A 23,634-nucleotide genomic window follows, 5' to 3' on the forward strand; every position below is an offset into this window, starting at 1 on the left:
TAGATTGAAGATATCCACTTCCATCAGAATACATCCTCATACAGTATCATTGTTAAAGTGTATAATGATCCCCTAGTTCTACTCGTTTCACTCAGCATCAGTTGATGTAAGTCTCTCCAAGCCTCTCTGTATTCCTCTTGTTGGTCATTTCTTACAGAACAATAATATTCCATAACATTCATATACCATAATTTACCCAGCTATTCTCCAATTGATGGACATCCATTCATCTTCCAATTTCTAGCCACTATGAAAAGGGCTGCCACAAACATTTTGGCACATACAGGTCCCTTTCCCTTCTTTAGTATTTCCTTGGGATATAAGCCCAGTAGTAGTATGGCTGGGTCAAAGGGTATGCACATTTTGATAACGTTTTGGGCTTAATTCCAGATTGCTCTCCAGAATGGTTGGATTCTTTCACAACTCCACCAACAATGCATGTGTCCCAGTTTTCCCACAGCCCCTCCAACATTCATCATTATTTGTTCCTGTCATCTTAGCCAATCTGACAGGTGTGTAATGATATCTCAGAGTTGTCTTAATTTGTATTTCTCTGATCAATAGTGATTTGGAACATTCTTTCATATGAGTGGAAATAGTTTTAATTTCATCATCTGAAAATTGTCTGTTCATATCCTTTGACCATTTATCAATTGGAGAATGGCTTGATTTCTTATAAATTAAAGTCAATTCTCTGTATATTTTGGAGATGAGGCCTTTATCAGAACCTTTAACTGTAATAATGTTTTCCCAATTTGTTACTTCCCTTCTAATCTTGTTTGTATTAGTTTTGTTTGTGCAGAAACTTTTAATTTGGTGTAATCAAAATGTTCTATTTTGTGATCAGTAATGGTCTCTAGTTCTCCCTTGGACACAAACTCCTTCCTCCTCCACAAGTCTGAGAGGTAAACCATCCTATGTTCCTCCAATTTATTGATGATTTCGTTCTTTATGCCTAAATCTTGGACCCATTTTGATCTTATCTTAGTATGTGGTGTTAAATGTGGGTCCGTGCCTAGTTTCTGCCATACTAATTTCCAGTTTTCCAGCAGTTTTTGTCAAATAATGAATTCTTATCCCAAAAGTTGGGATGTTTGGGTTTGCCAAACACTAGATTGCTATTTTTATTCACTATCTTGCCCTGTGAACCTAACCTATGCCACTGATCAGTCTATTTCTTAGCCAATACCAAATGGTTTTGGTGACTGTTGCTTTATAATATAGTTCTAGATCAGGTACAGCTAGACCACCTTCATTTAATTTTTTTTTCATTATTTCCCTTGAAATTCTCGACCTTTTGTTGTTCCATATGAATTCTGTTGTTATTTTTTCTAGGTCATTAAAATAGTTTCTTGGGAGTCTGATTGGTATAGCACTAAATAAATAGATTAGTGTAGGGAGTATTGTCATCTTAATTATATTCTCTCGGCCTATCCAACAGCACTGAATGTCTTTCCAATTATTTAAATCTGACTTTATTTTTGTGGCAAGTGTATCGTAATTTTGCTTATATAATTCCTGACTTTCCTTTGGTAGATATATTCCCAAATATTTTATACTATCGCATAATATAAATAAAATTATTAATCCGGTGAATGTTTACTTAAGAAAACTATCTGGTTTCAAGGATTTTAGAAACATTGGCTTGCCTGCAAACAGAGCAGATACAGTTTACTCAGAGTTCTTTTCTGAAACTTAATTTTTAAATCTGGTTGTTTGGAACCTCAAATAAATTTTTCAGTGTAAAATGTCTCTTGGTTAATTTTACATTCTAACTCACAGAAAACCATATTTGATCCATTATGTATCTGAATTTAATAGTTCTGTAAATGTTTACTACCTTGTGTAACAGTTTTCATAGCACAATGCATTGTATTTCAATCAAGGATGGCAAAACATCTATTTCTGAAGTACTGAAAGAGCAAAAAAAAAAGCATTAATTACTTTTTTGCTAAACACTGGGTGAAGTGCTGGATATTATGAATAGAAAACAGGTATGGGCCATATTCTGAAAGAGCTTATATTCTAAGAGGGGCTTTCACATATAGGTTTCAGAGATGATGGAAAGGCCGGTGGTCCTTATGGTATAGATAAAAAACAAATAGTCATAAGTCTTCTTTAGTACAAATTCCACTGACAAAACAGTTTCTCTCTTTGTTGTTGAATCATTTGTTAGTGTGTGTAACTTTAATAAGTATGTTCTTTTCCAGGACATAGCTGTGGCATCTGAGGAGGCAAGAGCTGTAGCTCCTGTGTGTTATGTCCCCCTAGACTTTTTCCTCTTTTTAGTGATCATGGGGCTGGATTGGAAAAAGATTGCTGCTATTAAGAAGGAGGACTGCTATTCCTATGGCTCTTAACATTTGTATCCTACATTGCTTTCAAGGGAAGATAATGGTTAAGGAAGTGACTGTGATTTGACCTACTTGCCACCTGTTCTTCCTTAGAATGTCTTGTGGCTTTAACTAAACTGGCTTGTTTGCTCTATTGGTGGCATTTGGTTGGCAGTTGGAAGTGGTAATGACAGTGATGGTGGGTTCCTTTTTCTCAAGGTTTTCTCACTTAAATGGTAGTTGTGAGAACCCAGGTTGAAATCAGTACTAGGGACCACGGGTGGGGAGGAGAGTGCATAAGGCTCTTGGACTATGGTTCTTGCACTATCAGTCTCATCCCACCATTCCCATTCCCACTTTATAGGATGTTAGTAGTCAAGTGATGGAAGAGGTCTAGTCATAGAATATAGAGCTATAGGGATACTAGTTTCTCTTCAGGAACGTTTTTTGATCCAAGGCTGATAGTCCTACTCTCCTTTATTTCCTCCTTTTTATTGGCTTCAGAGATTTATCTGCCTACATTACCTTCTACTTCAGTCATTCTTGTATTTAATCAGAAATCAGAATTTCTCTTCTGTATTTACTGTGAAACAGAATGCAGATTTAGGTTTTTCTTCTATTATTTCTATCACTAGAAAAAGCACATGGTTCCTTTGAAACATCTAAGGATTTTTACTGCTTGTAAAAACTAGAAACTGAGACTTTAATCTATATTTCAGACGAAAACCATGACTGTGACATGTTAGCTATCCTGAGCTTTTTCTAAGATGGACTGAATGATGAATTGTAGGTATGCTGAATAAATAGACACTGGGAATGAGGAATTTCTCAAGTATCAGAGAGAGAAAAGAGAACTTAGCTAACCCTTTATGACCTGAGTGAATAACAAAAACAAAAATAGCATTAATAGCCAGCTTTTTATAAAGTCCTTTAAAGTTTGAAAAATGCTTTACAAATAGTATATCCTTTCTTTCTTTCTTTCTTTCTTTCTTTCTTTCTTTCTTTCTTTCTTTCTTTCTTTCTTTCTTTCTTTCTTTCTTTCTTTCTTTCTTTCTTTCTTTCTTTCTTTCTTTCTTTCTTTCTTTCTTTCTTTCTTTCTTTCTTTCTTTCTTTCTTTCAACTTTAGAAGGTAGCTACTTTTATTATCATCTCTAGTTTTATAGATAAAGAAGTAGGACTTGATTGGGATCAGAAATTGAACTCAGTCAGGTTTTCCTGTCTCCAAGTTAAGTGTTTTATCTAGGTTCCTCAGTCGGGTAATTTTCATGTATACAGTGATCTTCCCTGCCTATGTTGGTGATTTTGCTGTGCTAATAGGAAACCATTCTTGTTATTAAGACATGATTTTTAGTGAGCAGTATAGTTGATCTAGTTCTAATTCAATATATGAAAGTAAAATAAAATTGAATTTCTTTAAAGCTGACTTGTACAAATTCATTCCCTTTCAACTTGACCCAGCCACATCTTTAAATGATGTTCCTCTACCTTTTCATTATCAAATTTCAAGAAAGTAAAGTCTGTACTTTACATTTATTTCCATATTATGCATTAACTCTTTAACTTCATGTAATTTGGTTTCAGACCCTCTTTCAAAAGTCACCAAATTGAAAGGCCTCTCTGCTGAATTTACCACTTTTGACCAGTCTCTTCGGATGTTTTCTTCTTTCTGGGCTGCTAGTGTATGACTCTTTCCTAACTTGTCATTTTAGTCTCCTTTCCTGTTTTTCAGCTTCCATTGTACCTCACATGAGTGTTCCCTTTATACTGTCTTGGCCCTAACTTTCCCATTGGTTTTTTCATTTATCATTTCTATCCAAGTGATTCCTTAAGTATCTCTATGTATATGCAGATGTGTACTACCTTTAGAAATGCAGTCTTATATATTTCCAGTCACTTATTCAGCTTCTTGGATACTTTAAACTTTGTTCATCTCCAAACTGAATTTATCTTCTTTCTCCCTCTACACTCTCACTGTTTTAATGTTGTCCAATTATCCAGGTTGATCTTTGACTCTTTCTTTTCTTTTGTCTCATCTAATGACTTGCCATGTACTGTCTGTAAGTTTTAGCTCTCTTAAGATCTCTTTCACCAGTTCCTTCAGTTTAGTGCCATTTTAGGGCTCTATCTCTTCTTAAACTGAACTATTGTACCAACCTCCTAAGTGGACTTCTGTAATCTATCCTTCCCACATCTGACTTCCCAAAAAATTCTCTAAAGAAAAGATTTTGCCATGAAACTCCCTTGTTCAAAAATTTTCATGTACTTATCTTGCTGCCATAGGATAGATTATCAACTTCTTCGCTTGGCATTTAGAGCCCTTAATAATTTGTTTCCAGCCTACCCTTTCCAATTTATTTTACATTACTACCTTTATTCCAGGAAAACTACAGTCTCAACTCAACATGCTGTTTCCTGTCTTCATATATTTATATTGTCCATTTGCTCTACAGGAAATGTACTCCTTTCCTATATTTGCCTTTCAAAATCATTCTTTTACCCTTCAAATATCAATTCATATGCCACTCTCTCCACAAAGCCTTTGTAAGTTATTATCAATTGAAAGCGCCTCTTCTCTTCTCTTTTTCCTTGTTTCCCTAGAACTATTTGGTTCTCTCTTTTGCTCTAATCAATTCTCTCCTATAGCATATTAGTTAGTTTGTTATTTCATTTCCTCAGTATAATATAAGTACATTGAGGGTAGAATTTACCCTTACCCTCTACCAAGGTCATCATTTATTTACTTGTTTATTTATTTATCTATTATCTATTTGTTTTGTTTTGAATTTTATTTTTAAATTTTATTCTCAATTATATGTAAAAGACAATTTTTAACATTCATTAAAATTTTTTTTGACTTCCAAATTATCTCCAAATTATCTCCTTTCTTCCCTCACTACCCTTTCCCTAAGTTTTTTAATATTGGATATATATATACACAATCATATAGAACACATTTTCCTATTAGTCATGTTGTGTGTGTGTGGATGGGCAAAAAGAAAAGAACCATGAAAAAAAAAAAAGTGAGAATAATATGCATCAATTTGCATTCACACTCTATCATTTCTTTTTCTGGATTTGGATAGCCATTTTCTATCATGCATCCTTTGGAATTGTCTTGGATTACTGTATAGCTAAGAAGAGCTAAGTCTGTCATAACTGATCATTATACCTTGCAGCTGTTACTGTGTGTAATGTCCTCCTGTTTCTGCTCACTTCCTTAGCCTCATTTTATGTAAGTCTTTTCAGGTTTTTCTGAAATCTGCCTGCTTTTCTTATAGCACAGTAATATTCCATTACATTGATGTATAACTTGTTCATCTGTTCCCTAATTAAATGATGGACATCACTTCAATTACCAGTATTTTGCTATAACAGAGCTGCTACTAATATTTTTGTATTTGTAGGTCCTTTTCGTCTTTTTTGTAACATCTGGGATACAGACATAGTAGTGGTGGTATTTGCTGAATCAAAAGGATATGTACAGTTGGGTTGTTCTTTGGGCATAGTTCCATGCTTTACAAAATGGTTGGTTCAGTTCACAGTTCCACAAGCAGTTGCATGAGTATCCCAGTTTTCTCATATCCTCTCTTAATATTTATCATTTTGCTTTTCTATCATATTAACTGATAGGTATGAAGTGTACTTCAGATTTGTTTTAATTTGCATTTCTCTAATTAGTGATTTAGAACATTTCTTCATATCAGATGGATTTAATTTCTTTATCTGAAAGCTTTCTGTTCATACCCTTTGAACATTTATTATTTTTGGAATACCTTATTTTCTTATAGATTTGATTCACCTTTCTATATATTTGAGAAATGAAGTCTTTATCAGACACTTACTATAAAAATTGTTTCCCAGTTTTATTTTTTCTTTTTAACATTGGTTGCATTGGTTTTGTTTATACAAAAACTTTTTTCACTTAATATAATAAAAAATATCCATTTTAGATTTTGTAATTTCTTTTGTTTGGTCATAAATTCTTCCCTTCTTCATAGATCTTTATGTTTAAATCATATATTCATTTAGACCTTATTTTGACATATGCTATATTATGTTGGTATAAATCTAGTTTCTTTCATATTAAGTACTCAATAAATGCATATTAATTGATGGTCTGTAACCAAAAAATTTAAACTTTTACCAGGAGAAAACTAATTGAAAGTATAAGCAGGGTAAAATCTTAGCCTCACTCTTGTCTGCTTGGCTAGGAGAGATGGCTTATAGCCCTGGGCTATGCACTAGGAAGATATCAGTTTGCCTTTGTCCAAGAGTGTCTTTCTGTCCATTGCACCTGAGGTGAAAGATCAGCTAGCTGGCCTTGCAGAGACTGAATAGCTGTAGCCTTGCAGATTGTTGTGGTCTGGTGCTCAGTGACCATGGCACCAGTAGAAACAATTAATTGGTTGCCCAGCAAAGACGCATAACATTTGAAAAGTACCTACTGAAGAGAGAAATAGATCATCAGAAGACCCTGGTGACTCTGCAATATTGCAAATTGTGTTTGAGGTGGAAATTGAGTTGGCCACATGTGTGTCCATGTGTCCCTACATGTGTCCCTTGATCACTTGAATTCTTTATGTATGTCCCTTCTCAGTGTACATTCCTGGATGATATGTTTTACCTGTATATGTGCACGCCTTTGGTTATTTGGTAGTTAAGTAACTTTATGGAAGAGAGTACTTCCTGTATGCATGTCTTCTTGTTTGTTAAGCTATTTGGTTAAATGGATTTTTTATTTAAAATAATATGTCCTCTGAGTTGAATGATAAAAAATAAATTAGTGGAGACTCATGGACTATGATTTTAGGTGAATACTGATCAACAAATTGTGTCAATCGTAGAGGATGTAGGGGGCAGCAGTAATGTGTAATGAATTATATTAAAAGTTATAAAATGATTCCTTAAACTTGTATCCTGCTTGACATTTTTCAGAGTGACTTTCACATTTCATTTCATCATCAAATTATCCTGTGAGGTAGGTTGGCAAACTATTATTCCCAATTTTTTATATATTATAAAACTAAGGTCCAGAAGGTTTGTGAGTTGCTGTAGATTATATGCTTAGTAAAATTCCAGGTCTTTACATTTCTGGTCTGTTGCTTTTCCTACCATTTCATATTGATTTTGGGATCTGGAAAATAGAAGAATATTAAAACCATCGATGACCCCAAATTGAAAATATTCTACCTCTTACGTCAGCAATTGATAGTATATGTTACACAATTGAGATTTTATATTGTTTGTCCAGTTGAAAGAAACTGATTGCTGTGTAAAAATTTGTTAAAAACAATATTTCTAGAATTTAAGATTTAACACTCCTCTCCTCCCCCCCACTGTGAGGGTAGTACCTAAATTAATTAATGCAGATTTTTTTCTTTGCAGCTTCTTACTTGGGTTTACAAGAACTTGGGTATACATTTTCCTTTAAGTTGCTTAAGTTTATTCACATAGATGCAGTTGTGGGTTTTGTTTTGTTTGCTTTTGTTTTTAAGATAGCACCAACCTTAGACCCTGATACCTACTCTTGTGACATCTTTCTACTTCTAAGGTTTAGTGATGATAGAGAATAATTTTAATGACTTCACTCCTTTTTTATGTTCTTGGAATATTTTCTTGTGTGTTTTTGGATTGTTTAAATATAAAAACAGAGCCCAGGATTGCCAGATATTGTTCCATCGTTATCTATGGGATATGAGTATCAGTAGAACAGGGCTACTCAGTTAGTTACCAGAATTCATTTGGATTCAACAAATACTTATCATGGGCTTAAAATATACTAGTGATATAAAGTTAAAAATGAATAGTCATGCATTTAAGGAGCATTGGGAACTTGACTAGAGAAGAGCAATCATTTGGTAGGATCACTTTGACAGGCAAGTATTTTTATTTTTGAATTAGATCAGCTCTCAACCATTTTTTGTGTCATGGACCCCTTTGACATTCTGAGAAAACCAATAGGCTTTCTCAGAATAATGCTTTTATAATTCAAAAAATAAATGCATATAATTATCAAAAAAAATCAAATGAAATGCATTATCAAAATATTAAAAATGAAGAGTTCACAGACCCCATGTTAAGAAGTTCTAAATTACATGAAGGCATAGATTATTAAATTTTAAGAAAAACACAGAGCTGCAAAACTAGCAAATATGTCAGATTTTGCCACAATAAGCAAGATGAATTAGAGCACCTAATGAAAAGAAGCAAATTTGACTCATAAATGAGGCTCTGCATGAGTTTGTATATTATTCAAATGTAAGAAGATAAGTAAAACGAATAAGGGGTAGCATTTTCTTTCAATTTTTATTGATGACTTAAGTCACCTTCATTTCTCAGTATATTCTTTTCTCTTTTTCTGTTTAGAGAGCCATCCCAAATGAATAGAAAATAGAAAAACAAAATTAATTCAGCAAATGTAATCAGCACGTCAAGCAAGATCAACATTATATGCAATGTTCCATATTCCTAGTTTCCTACCTATGCAAAAAAAAAAAAAAAAAAAAAAAAAAGAGGTGCATTCTTATTTTTTGTTTATTTTCTTTTCAGGGATAAACTTGGTTTTCATAATTAATAAAGCATTGAGTTTTTTTTTATCCCTCCTCCCACTTCAATTGTTCTTTTGTGTATATTGTTTTCTTGATTCTGTGACTTTACTTTGTATTAGTTCATATGATTTTTTCCCTTTAATCTTCATATTCACCATTTCTTAAAATTCAGTAATGCATCTGTATTCTGTCACATTCATGTAGTAAAATTTATTTAGCCATTCCTTGGTTGATAGGCATTTATTTTTTTCCCAGTCTTTTGATGCTCAAAAAAAAAAGATGCTGCTGGGATATCTTGATTTATATGACACTCTCCATCCCCAACTTCCCTCTTTAACCTCTTTTGGATGTGTATATCTTGCAGCATCTCTGGTTCAAAATGCAGAATAACTTTTAAAAGCTGTGCTCTTGTTTGAAGAAATCCAGGAATCAGTGAATAAAACTCAATGGAGGAATAAACAAATGCTTTTGATATTAGAATATATTATAAACCAACAGAGTTTTATTTATTGTCAGCTATATGCTAGGTACTGTATTAATCATGGGGGATATCAATGGGAAAACAAAAAAGTCCTTGCTCTCAGGTACCTTAGCGTTCACTTAGAGAAAGCAACATATACTTAACTCAGTATTCTTCACTTTGAATCTCTGAGCTTATTTTGAAATAGTTATACAAGTATTTCAGTGTAATAGATTTCCTATAATACTGTATATTTTGCATTTTAAATATCTTATTCTAGTAAGGGATCTATAGGCATCAGTAAGATGCCAAATGGACCATGACACCAAAAAAGATCAAAAACTCCTGACATAACAACTAAAAGTAATTTGCAGGTGTTGAGGATGGGAGTAGGAAGGCATTAATATAGATTGGAGATTAGGAAGGGCTTCGTGTAAATGGTTGATTTAGTTGAGTTTTGACTGGAAAAAGAGTTAAGAATTACAAGTGAGGAAGAAGTATGAGGCACAGCAGGAGGAATTTTGTAGGTCAGGTACAGGAAATAGACCAGTTTGACTGGACAACAGAGTACACGAAGGGGAATAATATGTAATAAGCCAGAAAAGATAGACTGGAATTAGATTACAAGGATATTTAAATGCCAAGAGGAGTAGTTTGTGTTTTACCTTAGAAAGAATAGGGATCTACTAGAGCTTTTTGAGCAGGTGAGTGACATGGTCCAAGTTATGCCTTAGGAATATTTCACTTTGGCAGCTATGTAGAAGTGGAAGATGGATTCAAAAAGGGAGACTTGAAGTGGAGAAATCAATTAGTAGCCTATTGCCTGCAGGACGTTAATTCTGGAAAAGATGATTAGGCCCTGATGAACCAGGATAGTTACCATGTGAGTAGGCAGAAGAGAAGGGATATGAGAGATGTTGGAGAAGTGATAGAATTTGACAACTGATTTATATTGGATATGGGGAATGATTAAAGAACACCATTTGCACAGAATAAGGAAATAGATAAGTCTAGCTGACAAATCACACACATGGTTCTGGGATAATAATTGGAGATTCCACTTATCCAGACATGTGCTGGAGCTCTCTTTCTGTCAAAAGCAGAGGAGCTAAAAACTTTTTGGCTTACCATATTGATAATTTCTTACTTTAAAGGTAGAGGAGCTAATAAAATGGAATTTCATATCATATTTCAAGTGAGAGATAATATATACGAAGTACTTTGCTAATAAAATTAGTAATAGCTAACATTTATGTTGTCCTTACGTAAAGCACTGTGCTAAATGTTTTCTAATTATTATCTCATGCCAGCTTCACAACAATATGTAATTTAAGTGTTATTATCCCCAGTTTTCAGATGAGGAAGCTGGGACAAATAGGTGAAATGATTTATGCAGGAGGACGACACAGCTAATAAATGTCTGTTGATTTGAATGCAGGTCTTCCTGACTCCAAACTCAGAACTCTGCTTACCAAGCTGCCTATATAAAATGCCATATTATCTTTGTTTATTACTCTCTCTTTCTCTTTCTCTTTTTTTGGATCTTATTCTCATCAATAGGGAAGAATTGCTTCCTTAGATAGAAATAATGGGAACCTTGCAGGATAGTAAGCAGACCATTTCAGAGTTTGTAATAGAAACAGAGATAAAGGTCAAACATAGTATGATATATTCCTTAAATTTAGAGAGAGCAGATTTCAAAGCCTTGAGAGAATGTCTAGGACCCTAGGGACTAAAATTCTACAGGAGAAGTCAACCTAGAAGGCATGGGAAGCTAACAAGACTGAAAATTTTACGAGAAGATTGGTTATGATGAAAAAAAATTGGAGTTAATTAGTTTCTCTCCCCCCCCACTCCCCCAAGGACATGTCCAAAAGATGGAAAGAAGAGCAGGTAATGGGGTGTGTGTGTGTGTGTGTGTGTGTGTGTGTGTGTGTGTGTGTGTGTGTGTGTGTGTATCACAGAATTGTAAGAATAATGGTATGAGAGTGCAAAAAGGCTCAGAATAAGTTGAAGTTAGTAAGGAAAAGAAAGGACCACAAAAGAAGGCATTTAAAAAAGATTACATTGGAGAAAAGAGGAGAACCAAGAAAGGAATAAGTATGATTGATGCACAGGGTAAATGAGATAACTGACAATAGTAAGAAGACAGAGCTGTTCTGCTCTTATTTTTGCTTATTTTCTTTGCCAAGAAGAGTGACCTTTGAACTGGAAATGACAGAACAAAAATGGCTGATGGAAAGTTGACATACAAAGTAAGTGAGGAACTAAATATGAGAGCACTTATTTGCTGCTGATGGATTCAAGTCTCTTGGCTCAGTAAAGTACACCTTTGGGCACAAAAAGAACTAGTATAGATGTGATTATGGAAATCATTATTGGGGATATTTGAAAGAATTTGGAGAACGGAAGAATTGCTTCAGGACTGAAGAAGGGCACATGTCCTAATTTCAGAAAAAGAAATAGAAAGAAACCAGTTTTGACTTCCATTTCTTAGAATGTTCTATAATGTATCTTATGATAGGAGTAATAATTATCAGCATTTCCCAACAATATGTATGCAGTTAGGCCCATTCCCCACTTTTTTCCCCTACTCATTATGAATTAGGTCCACACCTTCTTATCCTTCTTCCATTTAAAGAGATTTTTTTGCCTCCAAAGTAGATAAAGCTGTCCCTGGGATCTGATTTGTCCTCTTCTTTCAACTAATTATTTATATGCTTAGAATTTATCTTAGTGCCTGGCATGTAGTAAATGCTTATTGATTTGACCTTAAGCATTTTATTATTTGCTTAATCAAGGATCTTATATTTTGTTAGAGGGAGTTATATATAAAGAAATGGTGAACAGGGAAGATTATTTTGGTCTGGAAAGTTATGAAGATAGAGAATGAATATTAAGGCAGTCTTTTGATAGTACTATTGCCTTTGAAAAAAGCATTCCCTTTCCTGAAATAATGTTATGTTGATTACAGCTCTTAGAACAAGAGATAGAAAAGGGGCCAATTGTGAGGCATGTTATAAAATGGGTAGGATGAAGATGAGGCCATGTGATGATAAGTCAAGTGCCTTAGCTCATATGACTATGATCTCAGGAGACCCGATTTAAGTAATGGAATAGTAGGAGCACCAGGGTAGAACAGTGGCCAGTTTGAAGATGAGGATACATGGATCAAAAATCTAGAGTACATAGTGAAAGAACTTGAAGCAGTGACACTATAAATATTGGTTGAAGTAACTCTGAATAGTTAACTTGTAGGGGAAAAAAAAAACAATTTTGGATAATATAGTTAACAAGAATAAATGGCAGATTTTATGTCATAAAGAAATGATTGCCAAAATAAGAATGTGCTAATTTGTAAAGTGATTGAGTTTCATTAATAGAAGTCTTAGAGTGCAGGTTGAGTGACACTTATTGGAGATGTAGAAAGGATTTTTTTTCTAGTAGGTATTGAACTACATCAATTTCAAGAACCCTTCCAACTCGAATATTTCTGGTGTGAAAAGAGTTCATCCTTTCATCAAAATGAAAGTTTCATTTTGGTCCTACAGGTCAGAATAGGGTAAGAGTATTGCTCTAGAAGAGTTAAAAAGTCAGGAAGGATTAGTCATTGGTTTAATAAGGCTGATGATAGGTGAGGTTCTGAGAAATCAAAATTGAGTATAGTGATACTAACAAGTATGAAAGAGAAGTGACTCCAAATCCTGAGGCTGATTCTGTTCCTCTTAGTCTGTTTTTGGTCCACAGATGTTAATTGTAATCACACATGGTTATTAGCACACTGCAAGCAAAACTCAGTTTTTGATTAGGAAAACAATGCTGTCCCCAGAACGCTGAAGAATAGAGGCAAATTTGATTTTGTTGGTGTTCATTCATTTCAATGTTGTGTGACTCTTCATGACCTCATTTAGGGGTTTTCTTGCCAAAGATATTGGTGTGGTTTGCCATTTTCTTCTCCAGCTCATTTACTAGATGAGGAAGTGAGACAAATAGTTAAGTGACTTGTCCAGAGTCACACAGTGAGGCTGGATTTGTCAATCTAATTGGAACAAATTCATGTTTTTTTAAGACTGAATTTTTTTTTTAAGTTAACATACACATTTTGAAAACGAAACATGTGACTGGTTTCTGCCTTATTTTTATATTGCTTGTTTTTCTTGAATGCTTATTTAGTCATTAGACTACAGTTAGAAGAAAACAATAAATGAGCAGAACAAAAAGAAAAGAGAACACTCTTACTTTGCTGTTTTGCTTAGAGCCCTGGTAGGGACTAAGCACCACTGAAAATCCTTCTGCATTTAAATAGACAAAGCAGTGCTATGATGATGACAAGACAACAGTGACTAGCAACAACAAACAAGGCATATTAATACAGCTTCAGTGTTTCTAAAATGCTTTTCCTCTGAGAGAGGATGTACAAGTATGATGTTACATTTCTATTGAAAAAATATATTCAGAAACATTCAGTAACCTGTCCAGAATCATCATCATCCAGCAGCTTTGACTCCAGGTCTCTAGCTTTCAGTTTAGAAGGTCTGAGGGCTTCCTTGCTTGGTCTCTGCCAGGGCTCTGGGGATGAGGAAGGCAGGCTCTGCTCTGTCTAGATTGGAAGCTTCAGTGTATTGCAATAACTGTAGTGGTTCTCTCCTAATGTTCTACAATACCCCCCACCATCACCTCACCACCCCGTCTCTCTCCTAAATGGTGGGTGCCATGCAGATGTGATCTGTCTTATGCAAATTTGTCTCTCCTTTAGGGCCTACCACATTTCTGGAGGAAGCAGGCAAATTCATGTTTTCAAAACTAACTTTACAGCAGAACTGACTGTATTATTGTTTTTTAACACATTATGAAACTGAGGCTAAAATAGATTGATTTAGGTCTTTTTGACTCCAAGTCTAATTCTCTATTTACTGTGCTACCTGGCTGCCATATCCTTGTACTAGGCACTGAGTTAGGGGTTGGAAAGAGAAAGTAAAAAATAAAACAGTTCCTGGCTTCAATGAACTAATATTCTACTGGATCCAGTCATTACTATTTTGGATAGTTTGTGTGTTCAATCCTTGCCTGTATAATTATATTTGAGGTGGAATTAATAAGGGCGACCTATTTCTGAGAAAAAAAAAACTTTTTCAATGGAAATTTGCTTTTGGAAAAAAGAAAAAAAAATTTTTAAATGCATTTAAAAGGTCTTTGAAGAACCAAAATAAATATTGCATAATTAAATAGTTAAAACTTATTTGACCTATTGAAAACTGCTTCTTTTGTTATTCAGAACTTTATCTACTTGTTATATCCCCTTTAAAAAATAATGGTTATTTGTTTTATATTTATCTCTGTTGTTTCCTAGTGTATCCTTGTCATCTCTTGTCTCCAGCTGTCCCTCAGAATAAGAAAGAAGGAAAAACAGCCAAACTAAATTAATATCAAAAAGAACAAGATCTTCTCATTTTCTTTCTTTGAGGCCATGTCTAATTATTATAATTTCAGGATATTTGATTTTGATTTATTTTGCCTTTTTTCATTTACCTTATTGTTGTCTTCATGATTATTAATTTTCTGGTTCTTCACTTTGTTATCAGATCATGTAGGTCTGACAATGCTTTGTATCTCATTTCTTTAATTGTCATCTATTATAGGCATACACCATAGCTTGTTTCACCATTCCATAATTATGGGTATTTTGTGTTTTCAATTTTCTGATGTAAAATGTGTTTGCATAAATATTTTGGTCTAAATGGGGCCTTTTTTCATTGAGCTTCTTTTGGTGTATACTTAACAGTGAAATCTCTAGTTCCTAGAGTATAGACTTTTATTTACCTTGACATAATTGCAAATTATGCTTTCTGAAGTAATGAGAACAACCAACAGCTCCACCATCTATATATTAATGTTCCTGACTTTCCAGAATCCTTCCAATACTGACTGGGTGAAACTTCAAAGTTAATTTGATTTGTTTCTTTTATTCAGTTTTGACATCATTTTTTTTTTTAATGTGATTGTTGATAGTGTTTTATTCTTTTGACCATTTACCTGATTGTCTTTTGGTCTTATATATTTTTTGTTAATTGGCGTGTGTGTGTGTGTGTGTGTGTGTGTCTGTGTATGTGTATTTCTTGCTTATATTAGGCATTTATCAAACTTAGCAATACAGTATTTTCTTTTCCAATATTTTCTTCTCTTCTTTTTCTGTTTTGATTAATTTTTATGCAGAATAAACCCTTCAAAATCAACAGCATAGAAGAATATTATATAATAGTACATATAAGAATATATATATAATGTGTGTATATACATATAAAAGAATATTAAAAATCCAAGGGTAATTTTAGAAAGGGAAGATTTGTTCAAAATAGTTCCTAACTGCATGCAATATCTGGGAGTCATTCTACCAATGCATAATTGATATTTATATAGATAGAATTACAAGATAATCCTTAAAGAAAGAAAGAACAATTTTAAAGAATTTGGAGGGCATAATCTATATATAGGGTTGTACTAAAGTAACAGAAAGGACACTATTACTGAAATTTAACTCACAGATTTAGTGCTATACCAATCAAATACTCAGAGGGGATTATTTACATAGCTAAAAAATTTTTTTTTCTTTGAATGCACAAAGTTTTTAGAATATTAAGAGAAAAAAATGAAATATAAGGAACAAAAGGGAAATAGTACTTCTAGAATTCAAACTATATTCTATAACAATAATAACAAAAACTACTAATTATTAAAATTTTTTTAAATAGCAGATTAGTGGATCACACTAGACTAAGAAGAATCAGAAATATATAATCTTATTAACTTGATAGTTGATAAATCTTAAAACTTAAGATAGAGCTTACTAATTCACCAGAATTGCTTTAGAAATTGGAAAGCAGTTTGGCAGAAATTTGACTTGGACCGCCAAGTTTATACTGTATACTACAAACTCAAAATAGATTGATCACCTCAATTTAAATTTAATATCCTAAAACAGAAAATAATTAGAAGGGAACCAGATCAGGTGCTTTTCTGTGGCTTGGGGTTTAGGAGTTGGGATGGCAAATTCTTAAGTAAGAAGTGCAAGTAAATATAAAAGATAAATAATTCTAAATAGATGAAAAAGAAAAGATTTTGTATTATCACAAAATTATATTAAAGAATATTCAATATACATTGAATATGTTTTATTTACTAAGGTATGGAAACACATATTTGAATTTAGAAAAATGTCAGCCAGAATTAAATTTTTATCTAAACTAGTATGTTAACAATGAAAAATTAACAAGTAGTATAAAAGACTAGTAATGTCTAGCATATCATTTGAAGTTTTGTGAAGCATTGTACATTAGCAGATTCATCTGATGCTGTTGACAATCATAGAAAGGGGATTCTACAATTAGAAATGGGGAGCTAAGTAATCAATAACAGGTGAGATTTGAAGTCAGTACTCTCCTGACTTGGTCTTGTTAGAATCTGCATCTTTTTTTTTTGTCCCTCAATTTGATTGCCAACATTAATAGTTTATCATTTTGGGGATAGGAAATGGAAAATCATTGAGGATTTTTTTTGAGTAGATAAATATGATTACTACTAGTAGTAGTGCCAGCTTATGTTACATAAATATTAATTGTTAATGAAGCAATTATGGAGAACATTGTCTTTTTAAAAAATGATGAATTCAGCATTTGGTAAACACTTCTTATATATGAGGTACTATGCTGGGCATTGGAGAGAGAAAAACAAAAATGAAATAATCCCTGCTTACAGATGATGAGCTTACATTCTATTGAAGGAGGCAAACATATATGTACATAAGAACATAGAAAATACATACAATATAATTTTCAGAGGGAGATACTCAGAGCTGAGGTGTTCTTCTGGAAGCATTTTTTTTTTCTCTACACCCTGGCCTTTTCTCTTTAACCTTTCCAGATGCCCTCTTCAGTCTATCCTCCGATCTGAAGATCTTACTTCAAATTAAACTCTTTTCTCTTTTCTTGTTAAAATCTCATGACCTTATCCTCCATTGTCTCCTTTACTTCAGTTTGTAATGAAGAGAAGGCCCTTTTCCTTGTCACCTCTGATGGAAATATTTACTATGTGTAAAGTTTTTACACATATGCTTTATCCCATCCTATCCCATCTCTTTGAATTGATTGTTCTTATCTCTCTTCTCACTTCCTTTCTTTCCTGAGGCCTGCAGACATGTCTTGGTTTTCCCTATCACCTGATCCTACCATTCTTCCTATCTTGCCATCCTGGTCAACAAGGTTATGATTAATGCAAATTAGAAGGATGGGAAATCCAATTTAATACAAATTATAAAATTATAGCAGTCATTTTAATGTGAACCAGAATTCAGGTAATGCAAGTTAGTCAGAAATGCTGTTATCAGTGTGTGCTTGTCTATCATATATCAATGTAATATGCAGCTGTATACCATATTTCCATAGGTTTAATTTTTTTCAGAGCTCCTAACAAAATGGACAAATGGAAGAATATTTCAAATGGAAATGGAGACAACAACAAAAAAAGAAATTTGCTATTAAATTTGAACAAAAAATTTATGTAGATCTATGACTTGAATGTGGTCAAAATAGGAAAAGATGTCTTAATATTTGAATCTATAACATGGAAGAATATAAAACAAACAGAAAAAAAGGAAAAAGCCAAAGTTGAATTGTCTTTTTGCGGTTTGCAAACAGTTATTAGTAGAAGTGTTATAGTATGTAATGGAATGTCTTTTAGTTGTATGGATTGAAGATTGCAATAAAAAATGCTTTTCTCTCAGTGGAACAGCCATTAAAACTAAAGGTTCAATTCTTTTCAACTCAGTGAAAGAATGTGGAAATGAAATTGGTAATGAAAATTTTACTAAAAGTAGTGTTTGATTTCTTTGATGACTTTAAAATTTTAATTCAGTTATATAGCATTAAAGTTACTAGAGAGATGGCCAATGCGGATGAGGTCAACTAAATATCTTGATATTTAGAAGAAAATAATTTCAAAAAGATCAGTATACTGATCAAGAAAATTTTAATGTTGATGAAACAATCTTATTCTGGAAAAGAAAGCCTTCTAGAACTTATATTTTTAAGAAAGAAAAAACTTAACATGGATTTAAAATGCCAGCTCTTTTAGTGGGAGGTAACAGAGAAGGAGTTTTTAAATGAAAACCAGTGTTTATTCATTGGTCTTGAAATCCTGTAATGCTGAGAGGCTACAACCATTGATTACTTCCATTTTTTTGGTAGTTTGGTGAGAAACCATGGGTGACTTAAATAGTTTTTAAAGATAAGTTTTCAGACTATTAGTCCAGCTGTTGAAAAATATTATGAGAACAGTAATATTGCTTTTAAAGCATTACTGATTTTATTTAATGCCCAGATCATTCAACTATATTTTGTTCATTGTGTAAGAATGTAAGCATGAAAATTTGCTGAGACATATTTTTGCTAAAAACAAAATTTGCTAATGAACATACCAGCATATATTAATTTATTTTTTTTTTAAAGAAAGAGAAGACAGTTCAGTCTATGATGGTAAAATAAAAATGACATTTTGGTCACATTGTCAGTATATGCTTATGTTGGGTACAATATTAGTTGATTTTAAATTTTGCTTTGTATAAATATTCTGTTGGCTTTAAAAATTAACTTGACTCTAAAATATTTTTCTTATCCTTTACTGTTATTTTTCATTGCATATTTCCATTTCTAATTTTTACATACAATATTAACAATATTGTGAATTCAAATAATTATAATTATTATTATAATGATGATATAGCACTTACTGTATGCCATTAATTATTTTGTAAACACTTAAAAATGATTAGCTAGTTGGTCTTCACAACAGTTTTGTAGTTCCTGTTATTATTTCCATTTTAAAGATGAGGAAACTAAGAGAAACAGTTGTTTAGTGACTTTCCCAAAGTTATACAGTTAGTTTGATTTGAACTAAAACCTTCCTTATTGCATGCTCTATGCTCTGTATACCAAACCACCTAGTTTCCTTACTTCATAAGATTAATTAATTGCACTAATTTGGAACTGCCTTTATTTCTTTCATCCTTCATAGTCATGTTCCTAGTAAAAGCTGTTACTATATTTTCCAAAAGTGAACTTTCTGAAGTCCCAGAGATCTCTTTTTAAAATTAATTTTATTTTTAGTTTCTAAAAATCTTTCTCTTTCTCACTGCCTGTCACTACGTTGAGAAACAAAAATAACCCTTCACACCACATTAGACACACATATAGTCAAATAAGCAAATAAACCTCATTGTCCATATCCAGAAAGAATATCATTTGATCCACACCCTGATTCCATCACTTTTCTTTTAAGAGGTTAACATATTTGATCATGATGAACCTTCTGGAAGAGTAGATGGTCATTACATAATCTTTCATAGATATATATTTTATAATATTGTATTAACTATTCTCGTGACTGCTCACTTCATTGCATCACTTCCTATAAGTCTTCACAAGTTTGTTTGAAATTGTTACTTTGATCATTTCTTAGAACACAGTAGTATTTCATCACATACATCTGTCATAACATATTCAGTAATTCTCCAATTGGTATGCACCCTTATAGTTTTCATTTCTTTACCACTGTTAAAAAACACTGCCATAAAAATCCTTTTCCTTTTATATGTTGGGTAAAAGACAAAATTAAAAATGTAAATCTAAGGTTGCCTTTCGATCACTTAATAGTAAAATTAGACATTGAGTAAATATTTTCCATCAGATCAAAACTCTTATTTTCTAAAGCTGTAGAACCTTGAGAAAAATGACCATAGTTTTAGTCCTGATCTACTAAATTTGAATTAAAAATTAATCATGGATTCATCAACTTTAGAGCTGGAAAGAACTTCAGAAGCTCTTATATTGCCCTGTCATCCCTCAGTTGAAGAAATGGAGGCAGTAAATATCAAAGATGACATTTAAACTCATGCCCTCTGATTTTTCAACTGTCAGCACTATGTTGTGTATATCCCGTTCCCACACCAGAATTATCCTTGATCCCAAATTCTTTTTCACAGGACTATCAGATTAATTTTTTAAAAATTGTTTTTGTTATAATAATTCTGTTAAGTTGTATAAAGTATATAACTATATAAGATGTATAAAGTGTGTAAGATATGTTTTTAACTTTCAAGTCAAATCTTTATTAAGAAATCTTCTATCCCAGTGAAATATTTTCCTTACTGGCCCCAGCTAAGGCATTTTCATTGATGTTTTTGTGCCTTTATTTATTTTGAAATTCTCCTGAATTCCATTCCTCATTGCTTACCCAGATCAAGTCCTTCTTCTTCCATGAAGTCTTTCCAGACATTTGCCTTCCCAGACATCTGCTTCTGTTCTTTTCCTGCCCTAACCAAATGATCCATTTGAATTTTTAGATTATATTTTTATCACCTGGCCTCTGGAAGACTAAACTATTACTTAGTATTAATAATTTCTACATGCTTGACATAATGTAATGTTACTTTGTTAAACATCACAGTTAGCTATGAGTTTAACATTTCTTATTACCTGAAAATTCTACATAAAGTTTTTTGATATATTATTAGTCTATGGATAATGAATTATCCCTCGTCGCTCAATGCTGAATAAATGCCAATGATCTTAATATGACCCAAGTTAATTGTTAAATAGCTTTCAGTTCCACTATACTGGTTACTTTTCTTTACAATATATGGTGTATTATTAGTTGGTCCGGGGAGTCATTTAATTCATATCTCTTTGAGGGATGATTTCATTTTAGTTATCCTACAGTTGTTGGAGAATTTCTAAAGGAGATATCATGGCTTTTATCTCTTAATAGAAAATTCATCAGAATAGCTAACATTGTATAATAGGTATATATACACAAACATAGAGCATCAGCATGAGTCATTGCCTTTACCTCAAAAGATTTTCACATAGTGAAATAAATCAATAACCTTCCTTTTTAAAACAAATTAAGGCAAAAAAAATTTTAAGGTAATCTAGGGATCATTTCCCGAAACTTGTCTTAAGTAAGAAGGGAAAAAATCCATATAGAATCTTTTAAAACTAATTTTATTATAATCATTATTTGAATGATCTACTGTGAAATTTAGAAGCACAGGTTTTGGTTTTTGTTTTGTCCTTTTAATAGGTTTGGGTGCTTAAAGTAATGTTGATAGAAATGCAGGAAAGCAGTTCTCTCATAATACTGTTGATAGAGTACAATTTCCAATTGTGCTAAATAATTAACTAAAATGCCCATATTCTTTCACCCAGAAATCCCATAAGAATCAAGGAGATCGATTTGGAAAAGGGTCTTATTTAGACAACACTATTGTATCATCTTTTGTGGTAACCAAGATTTATAAAGTAGATAATTTATCAGAACCAAGACCAGAGGGTCCCATGATTTATAGGCAGCCTTTTGTCATGAATTTTTCAGCTGACAATCCTTCTAGCAAAAAATACAAAACTGTCCTTAGTCCGGGCATCCTTTTTTGTTTTTGCAGGGATAGTCTCAGCTTGACTTAGAAAGTGGGACAAGATGCTGAGGATGATTTTATGGAAGTCCATAACTTTGAACTTGACCTTTGAAATCCTTGTATGTAGATCAAGTGGACTATGTCAGTCTTAACATTTTTGTTATACATTAAACCAGAAGCATAAGATAAATACCAATAAATTTTAGGGTTGGGTAGCAACTGTTGGAATCAGGAAAGATCTTTTAAAGTAAGTAACACTTCATTTGGGACCCAGTTTAAGAGGAAGTAAGAGTAAGCCAGACATGGGGTGATAGCCTATGCAATTAGGATGTTAGAATGTATGTGTTAACTTTTGATTACAGTTAGCAAATTAGAAGAAATTCTTTATTCATATTAAGAGACAAGTTGATCATCATATAATATTTCTTTTACTGTATATATTCTCCTTGTTCTTCCCATTTCACTTTGCATCATTTTAAATGTCTTCCTACATTTTTTCTGAAACCATCCTGCTTGGTATTTTTTAGAGCACAATAGTATTCCTTCACAATCATGAATCACAACTTGTTGAGCCATTCCCCAACTAATTGATGGGCATCCTCTCAATTTTCAATTTTTTGCTACCACAAAAGAACTTCTAGAAACATTTTATAGTATTGGAGCTTTTATCACCAGACCTCCTTCTCTCCCTTCCCCAGCCATTTTTTGGGGGGATAGATCTAGCAATGATATTGCTGGGTCAAAGGATATGCATAGTTTTCTAGCCTCTTAGGCACATTTCCAAATTGTTCTCCAGAATGGTTGGATCAGTTTACAGCTCCCCCAACAATACATTAGTGTCCCAGGTTTTCCATGTTCCTTCTAACATTTGTCATTTTTATTTTCTGTTACATTGACTAATCTGATAGATATGAGATATTCAAGTGGTTTTGAGTTTTCATTGCTCCAATCATTAGTGATATAGAAGATCTTGTATGACTCTAGACAGCTTTGAGTACTGAAAATGCCTGTTCATATCTGTTGAGCATTTATCTATCAGGGAATTGCTCGTATTGTTAGAAATTTTACTTGGTTTTCAATATATTTGAGAAATGAGGCCTTTATGAGAAACACCGACTATAAATTTTTTTTCTACAATTTTATGCTTTTGGAGACTTTTGACTTGAGCTTTGAAGAAAGTTAGTGACTCTAAGAGTCAGAAATGAGAAGTATCTGCATTCTAGGGATGGAATACAGCCGGTACAAAAGTATAGAAAAGGAATATCATGTATAAGGAGCAGCAAGAAGGTCATTATAACTAGATCAAATGTCTAGCACAGAATGTGTTATGCATCTGGAAAGGTAGTTTGGAAGAAGGTTATTAAACACTAAAGGAGTTGTAGTTAATGTGGCATTTATTGATGGGGAGTAACTTGCTATTAGATCTGTGCTTTAGGAATCTTTATTTTGGCAGCTTTGCAAAGGGATAATATGAATGGCTCAAGGTTGCTGAAGTAGGAAGATCAATTAGCATATATTGCAGTAGTCCAGGTGAAAGGTTGAGAAGTCTGAAGTACATTGACAGCCAAGTGAGTAGAAAGAAAGATTCGAATATAAGAGATGGTTAAAAGTTAGAATCAATAAGACTTGGTATCTGTTAGGATATATGAGGTGAGAGAACATGAAGATTGGGAATGACTCCTAAGTTCTGAATCTTAGTGACTCAGATGATAATGCCTTGGAGAAAAATAGTCAAGGTTGAAAGATGGTTGAATTTGGGAAGGGAAAAATGAGATCAGTTTTAGACAAGTTGAGTTAGAAATTACTGTGACACATCTAGTTCAGTATGGA

At 32.9% G+C, this 23,634-nt stretch overlaps 1 protein-coding gene across 3 annotated transcripts in view; it reads left to right on the forward strand.

Annotated features, from left to right (window-relative positions):
• Positions 1–23,634, forward strand: part of ACVR2A (activin A receptor type 2A) — a 141,668-nt gene that overhangs the window by 25,351 nt on the left and 92,683 nt on the right. The gene's annotated exons all lie outside the window — the stretch shown is intronic.

This window comes from Sminthopsis crassicaudata, chromosome 3 (assembly GCF_048593235.1).
Source record: "Sminthopsis crassicaudata isolate SCR6 chromosome 3, ASM4859323v1, whole genome shotgun sequence".
NCBI classification, from domain to species: domain Eukaryota; kingdom Metazoa; phylum Chordata; class Mammalia; order Dasyuromorphia; family Dasyuridae; genus Sminthopsis; species Sminthopsis crassicaudata.